General features: G+C 42.4%; 1 protein-coding gene across 5 annotated transcripts in view; it reads left to right on the top strand.

Annotated features, from left to right (window-relative positions):
• The window catches only part of RHOBTB1 (Rho related BTB domain containing 1), a 99,308-nt gene that overhangs the window by 21,462 nt on the left and 59,206 nt on the right, over nucleotides 1-18,640 (top strand). For 2 of the 5 annotated variants that reach the window (XM_024561382.4, XM_045196146.3), the window contains exon 1: nucleotides 16,697-17,063. The exons of 1 other annotated variant lie outside the window; for it this stretch is intronic. The gene's annotated coding sequence lies outside the window, so the exon portion shown is untranslated. Of the gene's footprint in view, nucleotides 1-16,279; nucleotides 16,381-16,696; nucleotides 17,064-17,114; nucleotides 17,184-18,640 lie in introns of those variants that run through there. 2 more of the 5 variants (XM_045196147.3, XM_045196150.3) reach the window with 2 other exon arrangements.

Genomic DNA, 18,640 nt, shown 5'->3' with positions numbered 1-18,640 from the left:
ATATCAGGAATGAGGTTTTTGATTAAGTACATTAAAAATGGGGCCTATTTTAAGTGGCATTGCTTTAAAGAGTTAAAGTAGCAGAATCAGTACTGTCCGTGCACAGGGTAATGTTTATGCAGCCAGGACCAATCCAGCAAGGGGACAAACTGTTACAATTGGATTTTTTAAACTAAAATTTATTTCTATTTTCCCAGATAGGACTAAGCTCACTGTTATTTCCAGGGCTGCAGTAAATAATCTTAAGACTTTATCAAAGGATAGACAAGCTTCTAAGTACTTGTCAAGTAGAAAACTTTAGAAGAAAATAGAAAATTATGACTGCTTGAAAAACACCTAGACATTTACACAAGACAGTTTACCAGAGGAAGAAAAAGACATTACATTATTTGTTCCTTCCTGAAGGTATGGAAAGTTCCCCTAAAAGGCAAAAAAAAAAAAAAAGTTTGTAGAAAGAGTGGGTATAAGAGCCAATCTGGACTCCTAATTTTACATTTGCAGTTTGAGGTGAGCCTGTGAAATGGTTACTATTAGACATCAGGCATTCCTTTCTCCTGCCATTTCTGTGTGCTTATATTTAAAAGGGAAATATAACTGTTGTGTATATTTTAATATATTATTTGTAGAAAAAGAGTCTCCTTTTTTTCTGTTGGGAAGAATTATATTGGAAGTCACAGATAACTAGGTGATTTTAATGCCGGTTCCAACAAAGAACTACAGACCACTAACTATATATAAGCTTTATAATCAGCAGGCATTTTTGATCATGTGGCTCATTTTGAAAGTTTCCACTCACACCAGTCCTACTAATGAAACTTAAGGGGCAGAAAAATGGTCAATTTCTTTTAAAAAAATTATAAACCACCATTACATTTAATAGCATTGCAAGAACATACCGATAGAATAATAACCTATCAGGCTTGTAAAAGCGCCTCCACACACAGCCGCGCTGATCCTAGGTGAGTGCAGTGAAGCCCATCCGGGACATTTCTAAGAATTAGAGAGCCTGGAGGCCTTCCCGGATCACATGGCTTGAAAATTGCCCAAATCCTTCCCAGACAAGACCTGTGCACTGTGAGTCCAGACCTACAGGACATTCTAGTGAGGTTGCATGTACTACATCTTTGCGTTCCTTTTATTAGACAAGGCAGCCTACTTACGAGTTGATGCAATATGTGCAGAAGGGTGCTATTATTATGTGCCAGGCAACGTACTGAAGGCACAGGTCTCCTTTTTAGAGAGGAGGAAGCAGAGTCCCACAGAGGTTAAATAAAGCGTCCAGAATCACACAGCTAGGGAGCAGTGGAGCCAGGTTTCTGATGCAGAAGGTCCAGCTCTAAAGCCACACTGTCTGCTGGAAATGCACTTTCTTTCCAGTGCATTTGTAGACTTTTATTCTAGAAATAAAATGAGCTTTTATTCTAGACTGGGCTTTCACTCCCCTAATTGTTCTATGTTAAAACTGCCACACAGTTCTGTGCTGACTTTTGCCTTACTGCTACAGTTTTCATTGGACATGTGGTTTTCTACATGCTCCAAATCATGTTGGTGTGGGCTCTCTGTTTTGACTGTAGTTTGCATGCATCCCACAGTCTCTTTTGAACATCAGTGGAGGACCAACTGAAGTAATCTGGGAAGCCAGCCCCAGGGCCCTCTGAGGATGAGGGCCACCCCACCCCTCTTCCATTGATTGGTTGAATGGTAGAAAAAAACAGGGCCTGGGTAAAGGAACACTTGACTATTTGAATACAGGGAAGAGTTATGACTCCCCTACCTACAAACCTGCCCCCAAGTCCATAAATAGACAGGGGGGAGAAATAGAATGAAGTCTGGGAAAGACTCCACCATCCTGCTATCACCACGTGATTGCAACAAAGCATCTTCCTGAAGTGGGAGTGACCAGTTTGCAGGTGTTGGCGGTGGTAAGCAATGGAGTAGCAGTCACAGGTGCCAAAGGGTGCAGGCCAGTGGGGGTAGCCAACCTGCTGTACCGCCTAAAAAGCCACCAAAAATGCAATCCAACTGTAGTTTATTACAAGTTCTCCATGACTCGGGCTATGATTACAAGTAAATAAGAAAGCGTCAGATGGTGGGGGCATGATACGAAAAGCACAATCTAAACCTCTCTCGTGAGTATTCCCTATTTAAACATTTGGTCCAACCAAATAGTTCAAAGTCTCAGATACTATAAATATCACTTTGGAAAAAAGCAGTCATTTATTTGCTACAACGTGTTATGCTGCAAATACAGACGATTAAGTTTCCAGTTCTCTAAGGGGGTCCTTTGTTCGTGTGAGCAGCTTATTTACAACTGGCAGAAACCACATGTCTGGCTGTGGATGTCAGACTCTGTTGGATTATTTAGATAAACATACTATTTGATTAAATTTACCAGTGTAATCAATAGGGGGTTCTGGTTGTCACATTAATTACATTCTATGGAAATTCTATGGACACATCATTTAATTACAATTTTCACTTAGTACTTATCAGAGTATAAGAAATGTCATCATAGTTTTTTGCACATGGTAATGAAATCATTGGTACATTACCAAGATTAAATCATGAATATCTACCCTTCTGTTTTCCTTCCTGCTAAAGTGATCCAGCCTCTTACAGTACCACCTGTGATGACGGGCAGGCTATACAGAATTTCAAAGCTGTCCTCAACATCGCCACGTCAGAACAAATTAGTATTTCCAGTCTACAACTTATTGTTACAGCATTCTAGGGCCTTATAGCTAATTCTTAACAGCATGAATAATATCTACCTTTATTGAGTGTTCAATATGCGCAGTGAATAATGTATTGAGCATTCCACTTACATGATCTTACGCAATCTCAGAGAAGTACTTTGAGGTTTCTTTCTATTATACAGATGTCGAAAGTGAGGCACAGGTCACACAGATGTTAAAGGGTAGAGCCAGGACTGAAACCCAGATCTGACTCATTCTGCGCTCCTTCCAGTCTAACCCACTTATTTCATAAATACAGAAACAGGCCCAGAGGGATAACCGGTCTTTCCCAAGGGCATATGGCTGGGTAGTGGCAGATAAAACTAGGGCTCAGGTTTCCACCAGTTATCTCCATTGCCATGAGCCATCACTATGGGCCTAAGCTATTCAGCTTTTTATCTTGTTGCATTTCTGTTTCAGCATAAAGCAGCCAGAGACATGTAAGTAATATCTGTTATCACTGCTGCCTGTGATATATTGAGCAATCATATTTTTAATGGACCCTGTCTGAGTCCTTGCTTGTCTGCATAGCTCTTAAAGAGGTCTGTAGTGAATCTATTGCTCAGTTAGTCGCAGTCAGCACTTGGCACAGTTCCTCAAATGGCAGAGTTGGATTTCCGTGGATTTTGCTTTCTCCCCTATCTCTGGAAATTTCTCCTAGACAATGTCACACTGTAGCTCCCTATTCCAACTGCTTCATAAAGAAGTCTTCTATTTTAAACAGCCTTTCCCTTGCTTTAAATACTAAGATAAAGGTTTGTTTGGGTTTTTTAAATCATGAATGGGTGTTGAATTTTATCAATTGTTTTATCTGTATCTATTGAGATAATCATATGGTTTTCTAGTCTACTAACATGGTGATTAACATTATTCATTTTTAATGTTAAACCAACCTTGCATTCCTGACAACTAGCCTTGATGTATTGCCCTTTGTTAAATTGCTGGGTTTGCTAATAGCGCATTTCCTTTGCTAGTGTTCTGTTCCAGGCTGTGTGTGTCTACGTTCGTGACATCCTTGTCGGACTGTGTCATGAGTGTTCGGCTGGCCACATCTTGGTCCAGATGGTGTTCACGACAGTATTTACACAAGTTAAAAGTCACTGAACTTAAGATATTAGACATTTTACTATACATAAATTGCACTTAATTTAAGTACAATTTTTTTTTAATTATTCAGATGGCTTCACCTTATTCTGAGGCCAAATTCCTTAGAATGTCATTCAAGGCTTCTGTCTGCTTGGACAGCTGGGTAATCCTTGCTATTTCACCTGGTACAAGGCTACACAAGACTAGTTTTAGTTACTCAGAACCATCATATTCTTTCATATTGTCAGAAATGTGCTGATGCTCTCCCTTCAGAACAGAGTGCTCTCTTCCATACCTGTCTTTCTCCAGCTGGGAGAATTCCTTTCATCCTTCGAGGCTTAACACAAGTAATGCTCCTTCTGGGACACTTCTGGAAGATTCTGTCCCCCTTCCTAGCCACCGCCTGAATGAGTTAATCCCTTCTCTGTACTACCATTACACTGGGCTCACAACATTCTAGCACAGAAAACACACCCTGTGCGGGAGTATTCCTGCCTCCTCTGTGAGGCTGAGAGTGCTCCCGAGTCTCTTTCTCCTCTTTGGGTATCTAGGGCCCCATAGCAGCCAACAGGGGTACTTGGTACACATTTATTGAAAGAATAATTGTGTGCTCCAATACAAAACGAGGGGAAGGGGAAGACTGTGACGTGATAACATTTTATAAAACCAATAAATAAATGAATGACTCATCCAAAACAAAAAAGATCTGGCATTATGTTTATGTATCACTATATGGCAGATTAACCCAAAACTTGGAGGCTTAAAACAACAATCATTTCACTTATTTGCTCTAAATTCTGCAACTCAGTCAAGGCTCTGTGGGGACAGCCCATCTGCCCCACATGGTATCGGCTCAGGGTGACTTGCTTTGGGCTGGCACATCCACCTCCAAGGTTTCACTCACCTGCCTGTTGGCTGGGAGCTCAGCTGAGGCTATTTTCTGGGGCTTGGCTTCTTATCCACAGGGCCCTTCTACATGGCTAGGTTAGGATTCTTAAGAATGGCAGTCCCAGTGTAGTCCAAATTCTTATATAATGGGTTGCTTCCTCTGGCATGCACACAAGAAGCTGCCATGCCTTCTCAAAGCTTGGGCCCAGAACTGGTACAGCTTCTCTTCAATGATGTTCTATTGGCTAAAGCAGGTCACAGGGCCAGCCTCTCCAAGGAAGGACCGCCCATGGGCAGGAATACTGCAAGGGCTGGTTCATTAGGGGCCACCAAAGTAACACTCTACCACAGTGATGATGTTGCCGTATTACCTGTAAAAATGAAGTCATTTTTTAAATGTAAACTCTTACTCTGTCCTGTCTGTTGAAGAAGTGGTTTATGGTGGATATGTTGTCAAGAGTTTCCTGAAACAAAAATATTTGGAAATTCATATCTACCTAATGCTTTAACTCCAAGCTTTGCCTTATAGATCCTGTTACATGCTTACTCATCAAACAAAAAGAGAAAAAAAAAATGTAGCTACTCTGACCTATGCAATATTAGGGCCCCAGACCCTTTTAAAATGAAAACCTCTTGGCTTCTTTTGCAAGAGGGCTGGCTCAGAAAGTTTGGTTTCTAAAAAAAAAAGAGTTTAATATTTTTATACTGGAAAATTTTTCAGAAAAGTTGGGGCTGCATTAGCATTCCTTGTAACACATTGTGCTTAAAACTAAATGTTTTCAGGCTTATAAGAATGAAATCAAGTCAAGTTCCCTGTGACTTCTTCCTTTAAAGGTGTTGGCTTTTTACTGCCTTTAGTTTAGCATTAGCCTTTTTGTTCTTGTACTGAGTCTTTTAACCACATGTTCTGAGAACCTAATTACTGACTTTTTAATCCAATTAACACTGGGGTCTGTGTCTTTTGGAAAAGCCAGAAAAACACTAAAAGTAGTATCTGCTCACAGCGAGTCCTTCCACTCTGTAACAGTAATGTATGGTGACTATGAATTTGGGTTTGAATTTAGACTTAGAATGTTAATCCTTGAACTCCTGTTTCTAAGCATGTAATTCTGCACAAGTGGCTTAACCTCTCTCCACCTCAGCTCCCCACTCTGCACAACCGAGGACAGCAGTACCTTACGGGGCTGCCGTATGGATTAAATGAGATAAAGCATGTAAAGCACCAAAAAGAGTGCCAGCTATAGGAACAGAGTAAGCATTCAGTAAATATTGTTACTGTTATTATCATCGGACAAATTATTAAGAATACTCTTTCACTTTTTCAGAAGTAGATTAGTAAATTTGCAATTATCTCAAAACTGTGAGTTCCTTGCTCCCCCCACCTTCCCCACTTACTTATTTGGACCTGCCTTTTAGCATTCTCAATATCAATTAGCATTTGATTCAGGTTGGTTTAAGGATGGGAGAAGGAAGGAATGTGAGCTGACTCCTAAGACTTAGTGGTGGTTACACCACTGTACCAAATTGTTTGAGGACAGATGAAGCCACTCAGAAGGGTATCACCATCCTATAAAGAAATAAGGCCCAACTGTAAAACTTTTGTAGAATCCCACATGATAATACTACATTACTGTTCATGAAAAATATTACTGGCTAGAAACAGTTATGAATTTAATAACATGTTTAAATGAAAAATACTTCATCAACCATGATAGCACACACTTCATTTTCAAAACAGTGATGTTCTTTTTCAAGCAACAAATAAGCTCAGTGCACACGCGAGTTCCTGTTCCCTTTGCATCAAACACTGGATGTGTTTGAGTACCTATCAGGGACAAGTTCTGGACCACACATTTAGACTAAGAGAATGCTTTCCAATACTGGGGCACTGCTTCTATGCTACCCTAACTAATTAGGGTGTTTTACAACCAGCATTGCTGGTATATACTGGACTGGCAACTTAAGTGAATGCATTTGTGCTGTGTAATGATAGCTGGCAATTATCTGTGGTTTGGGATAGCCCAGGGCAGCTACTCCTTAAATAATTGACTACAATGACCCACATGTCTGCCCAATCAGAAGGAAGCCTCCATGTTCAGCTGTTTGCAATGACTGACCCATCCGTACACCGTTTCTGTGTTATTTACTCTGAGGTTCACAAAGTGTGTTCAGTGGAACACTGGACTGTTGATCACAAAGAAGGGTTACTTAGTCAAATAAGTATGGGCAGCCCAAAATGAGACTATTTCTTTCTTATAAAGGCATAATTTCCTTTCACATAGAAATGCCCTGAGGAGTCTTCCAATAAAAAGTATAACTTCATTCAAGAATACCATAAAATATGAAGTATTTCCAAAACTGACTTGGCCATTTGAATATAAATAAAGGACTATTCTCCATTATTAACAGAGTTTCACAGAGGGCTGGTCCAGTAGAATATACTTTGGGAAGTGCTACTTGCCTAATTTGTCTTTCTATTTACAATCTAATTCACTATTCAATAATTCCAAAAATGCTCATCTACTTGCCTTTCATCCAATTTGTCTCCCCTCTTCTCACCCTTTCCGACCAGGTTGCCAGACTTAGCAAATAAAAATACAGGGTACTGAGTTACATTTCAATTTCAGAAAAACAACGAGTAATTTTTTAATGTAAGTATGTTCCAAATATTACGTGGGACATTTGAATGTAATTAGGTGCCCCACATTTTATCCGGCGGCCCTAACCCCAAGCCACATGAGCGCCATCTGTAAGTAGTTAAAGAGACTCAGCTCGATTCAGTCACAAGGACGTGGGAGTAAGTCATTCAATGCTTGTCGAGTATGGTTTTTGAATCTTTTATAATAACACAAATGTGAAGCACTTCTTAAGACCACTGTATCTTTGGCCTTTTTAGAACAATTTCAACATGAATAGCACAATCGCTCTGGAACTCTAAACTGAAATAAACACTTTTATTCCAATATGAGCTCTTTCATTTCACAGATGAGGAAACAGCCCTGAGAGGAGTGACTTGATTCACCCAAGAAAATTCTCCCACAAGGAGTTGGTAACAGTCAGTCTTGAGTCCTCATTACCTGACCCCCGAGCCGTGGTCTAGCCTCACAACCAGGCTGTCTGTACTGTTGTTCAACACTGTATTTGGCAGGGCTGAAAAATACCAATTCCCAAAAAAAAGTAATACACTGGTGTCTTAAATTATAGTTATCTAAGTTTACCTTTTTCATTAATACAGTCATAATAAAATAAATTCAAAGATTAAATCACACTGGATATGTTAATGTTTCTTATATCCTTCAGAAGGCACTTCGGTATTTCCCAATGTCTCAGTTGCTATAGAGTATGCGAGAGTAAGGAACTTTCTTTGTGTGACTGGGTGTTTCTATTTATAAACTATTGTTCAGGATATATATGCTTTTTTTCACCCACTAGCCACCTCCAATGTGTTATCGAGAAGAAGCACCGAGCCCAGCAATAATCGCACAGTACACGCAGTAATGCTCATAAGATCAACAGCTGTGACAGGTTCCTTCTTATAGAAGCAGAAGAACTATTTATACTCACAGTAAATGTCATATCACCTTTACTATTCAAAAAAACATTGTCAGGATTGGAGTGCTGAAAACTGCTAAGAAAAAAAGTCACTTAGGTATTTCTTTTTGTTCCCTGTGAGTGCCACACTTAGTAACCATTTCACACAAACACCATTGTCCCTTCAGGTGTCATGTAACTTAGACAAAGGAGTGAGGGACCCAGGGTCTTCAACAAGGACTCTGGGTTGGCCAAGAATTAATAAGAAAGAAGCATCTCTTTTGAACTGAGGGGTTCTTATGTGTCTAGCTTATTCCTTCTCTAGATAGATGCGGGTATTTAAACATTAAGAGGTATTCTTTACTTGAATAATTGGCAATGATACACTTACTAGGAGCCTAAGTCCCTGCCTTACCCATACTGCCCATGTATCTAAATCAAACTTCATAATCACATCATCCGTTAAGATGGGCTGTGTTCTTTCTGCATAAGCTTCCCATATCATCTCATCCACCTGACGTTGCTGGCGCAAGGTGAAACCAGTGTAGTATCCCACTTGTTTCATTAGGAAGTGGAGCAATAATTTAATTTCCTAAGGAATTATCAAAGAATGAATTAGAGATTACTTTGTATATTTTTCCATAAATGTTTAGTTTTATGTGACATGGTGGTGGTGAGGTGACATCACTCACAGAAAAATGACCCTCAGGTGTCAGCCAGCTTGTCAAGGACCCTGCCAGTCCTGACGTTGTCATGTCATGGAGATGAACTCTCTTCAACTCTACTTGACCGTTAGCCTACCTGAGGCTTCTGAAATATAAAGTATTAAGGTAGCTTAATTGAGTTTGACATCAGAATTTAAGAGGAGCTCTAGCCCATTAGTCTGCTTATTACATTGAGTAATCAAAACAATACAATATGTATTGTAATCAGTGTTACTTTCACTGAATGACTAAGGAATGGTAGACATGAAGTGCTAATTATATGAAAGTAGTTTTTTCCCCTATGCGGAGTTCCGTCTTTACGGTGAGTTATATTTAAATAGGTATTTGAGCTCTGGCAAGTGACTTGACCTTTCTGGCCCTCCGTTTCCTCATCCATCAAGTGGGAGTGACCATGGTACCTTCCTCATCGAGTCACTGTGAAGTTAATGTGAGTGTGAAAGCTTTAGCACCCTGCCCAACACATGTGGGCACTTGCTAAAATATTAACCGGTACAATTACAGATTAAAAAGTCAGGTGGTGATCTAGATGTTTATTACTATCATTCATGCACACTAGGCAGCTTACCTGTTTATTACACTTTATTCTTTGCAAAACATTTTCATAATCTCAAATGTCTTCATGGATGATCTAAGTAATGCTGGCAATGATTACAGTAAACAAATAAAAACCTGAATCATAGTTTTCCCTTCAAATTGCCACATAGATAACCTGTATATAGACCACAGGAAGTTATAACTAAGGTGTCTTATAAAAGCTTTATCATTTACCATTATTAAAAACCATCTACCATGGGCTTTCTCGCTGTTCGAGGCACTGTGGGGATGAAAACACAATGACACTTCCATGCCTCCCACCAAAACGTCGTTTTCCTCTAAGACTGCTCTGTGATGGCAAGTGAGGCTTGGGGCCCGGCCCTAGGAGTCATCGGTTTATGTTTACAGGCTAAGGGATTATGCTCCTTCAATATCCATCTGACGTGTCTTACTGCTTATGTCTCTTTCTTGCAATGCAGTTAACTACTTGTCCACAAAGGGGAGTTTACCAAGTGGCAAATTAGAGGTCATATAAAATATTAAAGTAAATATAAATATTTACAGAGCTAGGGAGAGACTGCAGTTGTGTGCATTGTGTCTGATGTTCCTGAGTCAGGTCCTCTGTGCTTTTACAAAAGCAGGAGTGATGCCAATTCAGGCAGGAGAAGCATCGCAATTCAGCTTTTTTCTGGGGACTGACTGGTGATGTGTCCTTCCAGGTCACTGGTTTTCTAAAAACATTGTCTCCTTTTAAAGGGGTACCTGCACATAAGTTAGTGTGCTCTGCACTAGTTTACTTCAGAATATTGACTTCCACATGATCAGAAGACCAAGGTTAGAATTCTGGGTTAAGCAGAATTCTGGTTTCCCCTCTGCTTACATGGAGCAAGTCACCTTCGAGGAAACTTCATTTCCCCATCTCACATATTCCAGATAATAACTCTCCAGTCTGTCATAAAGATGCATTCTAGAGAAGTCTGGTGAATGGAACAATGTGATATGAATCTAGATGGACTTATTTTTCTGAAATGGGCTCTGGGTACATCTGTGCGTGCGCAGTCTATATATTTTTGTAGTTTCTGCATGTAGTTTAGCTCACTTCTATAGATGGAAGAAAAAGCAACTGCAAGTCATTGGCAGAGCAGAAATCTCAAATACTATACTTTCTACTTTATAGAGAGAATTTGATGGCGGCTATTATGTATAATGCTCACAGTCAGCATTTGGGGGATGAGTTGTGGAAATGATATAGTTCCTATATGATTGATCTTTGGAACTCCCAAATCAAATGATACCTTGTGCTGCACATTATTTTTAAATGGCCTCATAATTTATGAGTCCATTTTTACATTTACCAGTGTGTACAGAGCTTCACATTTTACAGGACATCTTCCATAAGCATTATTTCATTTAGCCTGCTTAACAACTTTTCAGAAAGTTATTATTCTTGTCTTCATTTCCTATATGGAGCTTTGAGTTGCTGTAGATTAAAGAAGTAGCACAGACCTACAAGGCTGGTTAATGGGATAGCCAAAACAGTACAATCTCCATTTTCTGTGCTTTCGACTACCCTGTGCTCCCTTAATGTGTGTTTGGGGATTTTTTTTTTTCAGTTTTTAATGAAGAGAAACACAGTTTTGTATTTTTTGTATGAAACAGTTGGTCAGGCAAGATCGTCTTAAACATGCTATAGCTCATAAATCTTTTCATTTATTTTTAATTAGGTAAAGTTGAAATCTAGCATTAACACCTTTTGCAAATATTAGGAATGTAGCTTATTCCTGAAACAAATATCTCTTTCACATGCAGATTTTTTCCAGTAGAGAATCATATTTTTACTCTAAAAAAAAATCAAAGATACACATTGTGCATTAGACTGTTTTTCTTCTTTCTGGAGGTGTGACATACATGTTTTCCACTTAGTAATGCCATGGTAAACAAAGCCAGACAGATGACCCTGAAAGCTGTTTGCTACCCTCTTACACGTGCTGAGCTCGACCAGTGGACACCACCATCTCGGTAAGGGAGATTTTCACAGGAAGAAGAATGTAATTAGAATTGTGGAGTTTGCGTAATCACGTTGTTATCAAACTTGCCCCATGCCCAACAGAAAACCTAATGAATGGATCCATACGGAAAGGATTTTATGCAAACTTGCACAAATACATTTAACATGCTGTAAGAAAAGGATACCTTTTTGCTGATTTCCAGCTCATAGACTCTATCCACTGGTGCCCAGTAAAACAGGAACTCCAATGTAAATGAAAAGCATTTTTGCCGTCACAGAACTGACAACTGAAGAGCACACAGTATTTAATGCTTCTATCTTTAAATGGATAATTAAGGAAATTTCAGCATTGGATCCATCAAATGAGCTTGAGTATCCGTGTATTCATTTATAAACACATATAAGCACTTTTAAATGTATTTGAAGATAAATTCCTTTAAATATTTTTTAAAGCTTTAAATAAAGAGGTTCTAGTGGAAACTACATCAGGACTGACTGGTAACTGGACTAAACACCCAAGACTGGAAGTTCATTTCCACATAGAGTTCTTAGGCTGAGAACATCTCTTTCAGTTGATCCCCTCAGCCAAAAATAACTCAGAACAGTAGACAGAAAATAGGAGGTTCAAAGTTCTCAAGAGCTGTCTTGAGTAACACCTGAGGTAAATTCCCAAGTAATCAAAACCCCACAAGGGTAAGCCCCTTGGGCTGAAGGGTTTTCACACTTTCCCCAGTAAAAGACCTATTAGCACAGACTCATGCAAAGCCCCCCTGTGTTTGGAACACTAAGGAACAGAAGAGAATCATGGTGGTAGGTTTTCCGTGTTGTTGCTTTCAGCCACAGGAAAGCTGGGGCAGGGCCCCGCACGCAGTGCCAGAGCATCGCCTGGCCACACAGTAGTCTGACAGCTGCGAGAAGCACCTACTCTGGCAGAAATGCTACAGTTCCCGAATACAAGAAAGCAGTTCAGGAGAAACAGAGGTCCCTGGAGGCTCAGGTCATTTTCTTCTTGACCTTTACTATTTAGCATAATGAAGGGCCCCAGGACAGGGTCAGTCTTACCTTTCTGTCATTAGCTGGAGCCGCAGCCGGCCTTTCGGGGCCACGCTCTCCGCGGCCTGGCGGTGGGAGCCAGAGCCCCAGTTCTGGGAAGCTGGAAAGCAAGACGATCTGTACAAGGAGGTCCGCACTAAACCGCTGCTTAAGGCTAGGGTCCAGAGGCCTACTCTGCTCTGGAGAGCAGACGTGTTTCTTGAAAAGCCAGAAAACCCGCAAACGAGTCAGCGTGTCGACTGTGTCACCAGCCACTTGTCTTTAGAGTACCGCAGAGTTGCGGGCTGTTGTGAAAGCCGCCGTGTTAGCTCCAGGCGTCCTCTCCCATAGCTGTTTTTTCGTGTCTTGCTACCACGCATCTATTCTTAAAAGGGGGCATAAGAATGAGTCGATTCTCTTCCACGTCTTCAAACAGTGGTAGTAAAAACTCTCTGCAACAACTGAAACTTGCCACCTAAGGTAGTAAGTGCCCTGCTTACACCCAAGGCCCGCAGGGAAGGAGGAAAGGGCCGACCGCACTACGCGGCCCTCCTCGCGGGCCTGTGCTGCGCTGGAGCTGGGTTGGGGCTCGTTAGCAGCTGCAGGCGGTGTCTGCATCTGCGCCTGCGCAGAAGCCAGGACTCCACTCCCGGGTCTGTTGCCACGTGTTAACTGGCCCCTGAGTGTCGGTTGCCTACTCTGAGATACAAGTTTACAAAATAATAGCGAAAAGATCCCATCTTTTTTGTGTAAGTACTTAAGTATGCTTTACATAACTACGTGAGAATATTCTCTGTAAAACTGATGGCAGTAGAAATGCCGAACAATAGTGATTGAACTTAAAATAGTTATCTTGAGGTAGTATTTATCTGCAGTTTGGTCTTATGGTCCAAGAATATACTTCTTTAAACACTCTCAAAACTCAATAGTATAAAATAAGTAAACAATTCAATTATAAAATAGGCCAAAGACAATAAACAGATGTTTTAGCAAAGAGATATGGATGGCAAATAAGCCATGTGAAAAGATTTTCAACGTTATTAGCTATTAGAATAATGCAAATTAAAACCACAATAAGATGTCCCTATAAAACTATTGAACAACTGACGTTTAAAAAAAATAGCCATAATACCAAATGCCAGTGAGAATGGGAAGAAACTAAATCTCTCCTACCTTACTGGTGGGAACGTAAAATGGTACAGCCACTCTGAAACATAGTTTGACAGTTTCTTATGACCCAGCAATTACATTCTTGGGCATGCATCCCAAAGAAATAAAAACTTATGCTCACACAAATACCTGTATACAAATGTTTACAGAAGTGTTATTTGTAATAGTAAAATACTGGAAACCACTCAAACAGCCTTCAATGAATAAATGGAGGAACATACTCTGGTATGATAGCAATTTAGTCATCACTCATAAAAAAAGGAGTGATACATGTAACATTCTGGATGAACTTCAAAGGCATTATGCTGAGTAAAAAAATCAATCTCAAAACATTACATACTGCATGCTCCCATTAATATAACAATCTCAAAGTGACAAAACTCTGGAGATAGAGAACAGATGAATGGCTCGTGGTGGGGGTGGGGGGGGATACAAATGCAAAGAGGTAGCATGATGAAGTACTTTTGTGATAATGGAACAGCTCTCTATCTTGATTGAGGGAGTTTTTTTAATCCTATGACTTTGGTAAATATTTACCGTAAAAGTTAGCCAAAAGTTTTTACGCCCACTTTGGTTGAGTGTAATCCTGAAAGTGTTTAAATAGACAGTGTTGGTTTAATTATGTTTAAATACCCATTTTTATATTTGTTGAAAGTAAACAGCATTGATGGTATTAGCAAACAACAATTTTAGTATACAAGTGTGGATTATTTCGTGGCAATAAAAAGAACAGGAATAAATTCATGACAGTGATTCTGAAGATCAAGTTGCTATTGTTCCTTTTTTCTCCTTTTCTGTTGGCAAAATAGAGTCTCCTTCCTGCAGTTTCTCCAACTTTTCTAGGGTTCGGGGTTTCATGTGTAAAATGTGGGAGCTATGTAGCATAATTAAGGCAAATTCTCACATCTCTGCCCTAGTCTGGAAGGACTTTATAGAATAGTGACTTTTCTTCTCCTATATCTTAATTACTGTTTGCATCAATTAATTTTCCTGCAAGATTTTCTGGTCAGTTTCCCTCAGATTTAGACATGCAACTAGGTGATTTCATGATGACTATTTGTTCTTTACCCCTAAAAAAAAAAAGCATCCTTTGGAAGGCCTATCTGAGCCTCAGTGCTCCCTGGGGGTGGAAGGCAACTTATGAATAGCTGCCTGCCACCTGGAGTCTTGTATAGGTGTCTTTCTAGCACCTAGCACCTACCTTGCTTAAGCATGCAACTTAACTTTTTAAAATTTATTACTGAGGAAATTAAAGAAACATGAAACGTAGGTTGTCAAAAAGCAGGTTAGTGATAAAATAAGGCCTTAGCACAGACTGACCCGGGTACAGATCCAATGTCAAATTCTCAGAAAAACTACTTCTGCGTGCCTCAGTTGCCTCATCTATAAAATGATTATGATATTAATAGCATCTACCTCATCAATTGTTGTGATGATTGAGAAACTATGTTTTAAACCTCCTAGCCCATTGCCTGCCACATATGATGGCTTCAATACCTGTGATTCCCGTTTCTTTTGAGTTTCTACCCTGTTTCTTAGCCTCTGGGTTAGTTTGAAAAGATTAGAGACTGATAACTCCATTTCCAAAGATAGTTCAATAAGGATGGCTTAAACAAAGCAGGTTGCCCTTAATACCTTTCCTTTTAAAAACATTGAATTTCACTGTATTCTGGAGTCTCTGGGATATTCAGAGAGCACCAGGCAAGCCTTTGTCTCTGAAGGAAATATAAACTAGCGGGGAAGGGTAGGGATGCCCAATGGACTAAAACTCACCTGGGGAGCCTGGGAAGGGAGAGTAAGTATTCCATCTTGAAAACTGAAGATGGTTTCCTGGAAGAAACTGAGGGACAGAGGGGATTGTTTGCCTTTAGAATTTACCCCCCTGTGCTCTTTCTTGGGGGATATGGCAAATATTGCACCCTTGCAATAAAATATGGTTCCCTTTTTCCCAGACCTCAATACCTCAGAACATACTACCTGAGAACTCCTTGAGGACTAAGGACCCATTGTCGCCATCTAAGGACCCACTGTTGCATCCCCAGTCCTTGACACGCAGCCTTCTCAATAAAGGTTTATTAAATGAATAAACTCCTTAAGGGAGCTGAGCATATCAATACCATTGCTCTCCAGGCTGGGAGTGTTTGTCGCAGGCCATCTCAAAGCTCCTTGAGGGCTTTGAGAACAGTTTGGTTGTATTCATCCTCACCCCCTTAGAACTTGACAGGGTAGCTGACATTCTGTAGGCACAATGTGTGAAGCATGCAAAGATACCCCTGGTCTTGTCCTCAAAGGTCACAGTCAGCCTGGAAGAGGGAGAAGATGGACTATCACAGGTTTGCAAGGATTCTGACAACCCACGAGCAGACAGAAGTCGATTTCACTTCCTCACTCAGCCATCTGTTGGAGGTTGTAAATCGCCTCCTTACTCGGGTCGGGGGCAGCCGGTGCGTCCTTAAGCCCTCTGCGGGGATCCCAAGAGCCAAGTCACCGAGGAAGGTAACCCAGAGGGGGGAGCCCGCCAGCACGTGCAGCCGCCCAGGGGAGGAGGAGGCTGGGCTAACGCAGCCCTTAGTCAGCAGCTGGGCTCGTTTTTGAAACAAAAGCCAATGTCCTCCCTCGGAGTCCGCGGCCGGTCAGCTGCTAGGGGAAAGAAATCCATGCTGCCCAGCCGGTTAGTGGCCCAACTTACTTTTCAAGAGCCTGGGACAAAGGGCCAGCAGTTGTATGGGGAATGGGTGGGACGTTAGGGATGGGAACAGGGACACAATCCGCAGTTACCTGCCCCTCCCAGAGGCTTGGAACAAGGGCCGGGGTCTTCCATGCTCTGCGCATGTTTGTCCCGGGCAATCCGCCCCTGAGCCCAGGCCCCCGTCTGCGTAAAGCTGAGGCACCTTTGCTACCAGCGCCCCAGCGCACAGACACACCAGGCCCTGGTTTCATGAATGAAATCCAATCGTGTGGATATAAATAGCCGTGAAGGCTGCTAACGTCACAGTGCGAGCGGCTGCCGCCACCGCGGCTGAGCTCGGGGCCGGGAGCTCTATTCCGCGGAGCTGGCCGGCCTGGGAGTGGGGTGTGGGCAGCAGGAGAAGAGGAGGGCTGGGGGGTGGAAAGAAGCGGACCCCTCCGTCCCCGGACAGGGAAGAGCGGGCGCGGCGCTGGGCGAGCCCGCCAGGCAAGGCAGTGCCATGCTGCCTTTGTGCAAAGTTGGGCGGCGGGCGGCACGCCGCGCGCAGGGGCCCCGCACACCCGCGACCGCGCGCAGTCGTGGCTGCTGCTGAGTGGCGGGAGCCCCCCTACCCTCCCCCCCAGCCCTTGAAGGCGGAGAGAGCTTGCGTCTCGCTCGGCTTCAGGGTAGGTTCTGTGTCGTGAGTGCGCTACGGTTTGAAACTTCTCGGAGCAGCCGCCGCGGAGGAGCCCCCACCGTCCCGGCCTCAGCGGGTGGCATGTGGGGGCCCCGGGCCGCGCCACGCGGTAAGCAACGTCCCGAGAGAGTTGTGGGACCGAGCTGCCTTAGGAGCCGCCCTCGCCTCTCCGACAGGCCGGGAACCCTCACACCGGAGGCAAACAGAAGAGAGATTTCTAGGAGCGCCCGCACAGCCGCACCCCTAACTTGGAGCTGAGGAAATGAACAACAGGCACCCCTAGCAGGCTGGCTGTGCCAGGGGGGCGGGGAGGGGGGGTGCCGCGCCGACAAGAGGGCTCTTTTCCTTGGAAGGATAGTGGCAGGGAGCCGGAGGTCCCGAAAGGGGGGGATAAGCTTGCCCCTTTGGCGCTTGCAGCCCCCGTGAGTTGACTGGTCAGCCCACAGCTTGGAGCTCCCAACCCCCGGCCCCATGTCTGTGGAGTCTGTTGTGAGTTGCTGTGACAACAGTAGGAGCTGCCACGAGGGGCTTGCAAAACCTCTTACCTCGTCTCTGCGTGCTCAGCTTTTGGGGGAACAATGGGGGTGGGGGGGTGTGCAGACAAGGGAATCCAACCTCCTCTCCAAAAAAAGAAGTGAGAGGAAGGCACAACTATGTAAAAATATATCATTAGATCCTACTGTTAGCTGCGCCGTTTCTATCCTCAGCAGTATCAAACATCTCAACTGAGGAGCAATGTCAATATTTAGACTTGGACAAGCCAGAAAGTTAGAAGCAAGCGCCAAGCACAGGGTTTTGACTTGGCTTTGCACGTCAGCACACAAGCTGTGCCTTTCGAGCTGACTGTACACATTTGCTGGGGGGAAAAAATGCATGAAGGTTGATAATATACACAAAGGCACCCAGACCTTCCTAGGAAGATCTAGGAAGACCAAAAGAGTCTGCTTGACTTTGAACTTCCCCCAACCTGCGCAGTTCATTCAGCTCTGTTGGACCCCAGCCAGATGCTCAACTTGAGGTTTCTCTAGTTTGGGGCTCTCCCACCCCCAACCAGGCTGTGCTGCATATTCTACACTGAACTATGTATCCTCTCTAAACTGCAAAAATACTATTATCAGTAGTTTTCACCCTTGTATACCCTCTCTACCCGCAGATTTACATAGCCAATAGTCTGTGTTTGTTCGATCTCAGGCAAGCTCTGGGCTTTTCCAAACATACACTAAGTTGGTTTACAAACACTCTTTAGAAATTTGGAATTATATTTCATTTCCAATAACTTCGTAAATGCCTAAGAGAGTCTCTGTTTGCTAGAAAATAAACACGAGTTCTTGTCAGTGTAAATAACGCCTGCACCCTGCTCTGCAGGTAGAGTGGGCAGTAAACTTTTCAATTAAACAGGGTTTCCTCTAAGGTTCCCGGTTCATACTTGGATATGTTAGTGGGAAAGGGGTTTAACCAGTTAATTCCAATCTGGAGGACTGAAATAATCATGAAGCAATAAAATCATGGTCAGTATTCTTCTAAACTGGCCCATCAATTGTTACTTCCCAAAGTTTTGAAGGTAGT

This window comes from Desmodus rotundus, chromosome 4 (genome assembly GCF_022682495.2).
Source record: "Desmodus rotundus isolate HL8 chromosome 4, HLdesRot8A.1, whole genome shotgun sequence".
Classification (NCBI taxonomy): Eukaryota; Metazoa; Chordata; class Mammalia; order Chiroptera; family Phyllostomidae; genus Desmodus; species Desmodus rotundus.
The sequence above is the reverse complement of the archived record's forward strand: the minus strand, read 5'-3'. Positions and strand labels throughout refer to the sequence as shown.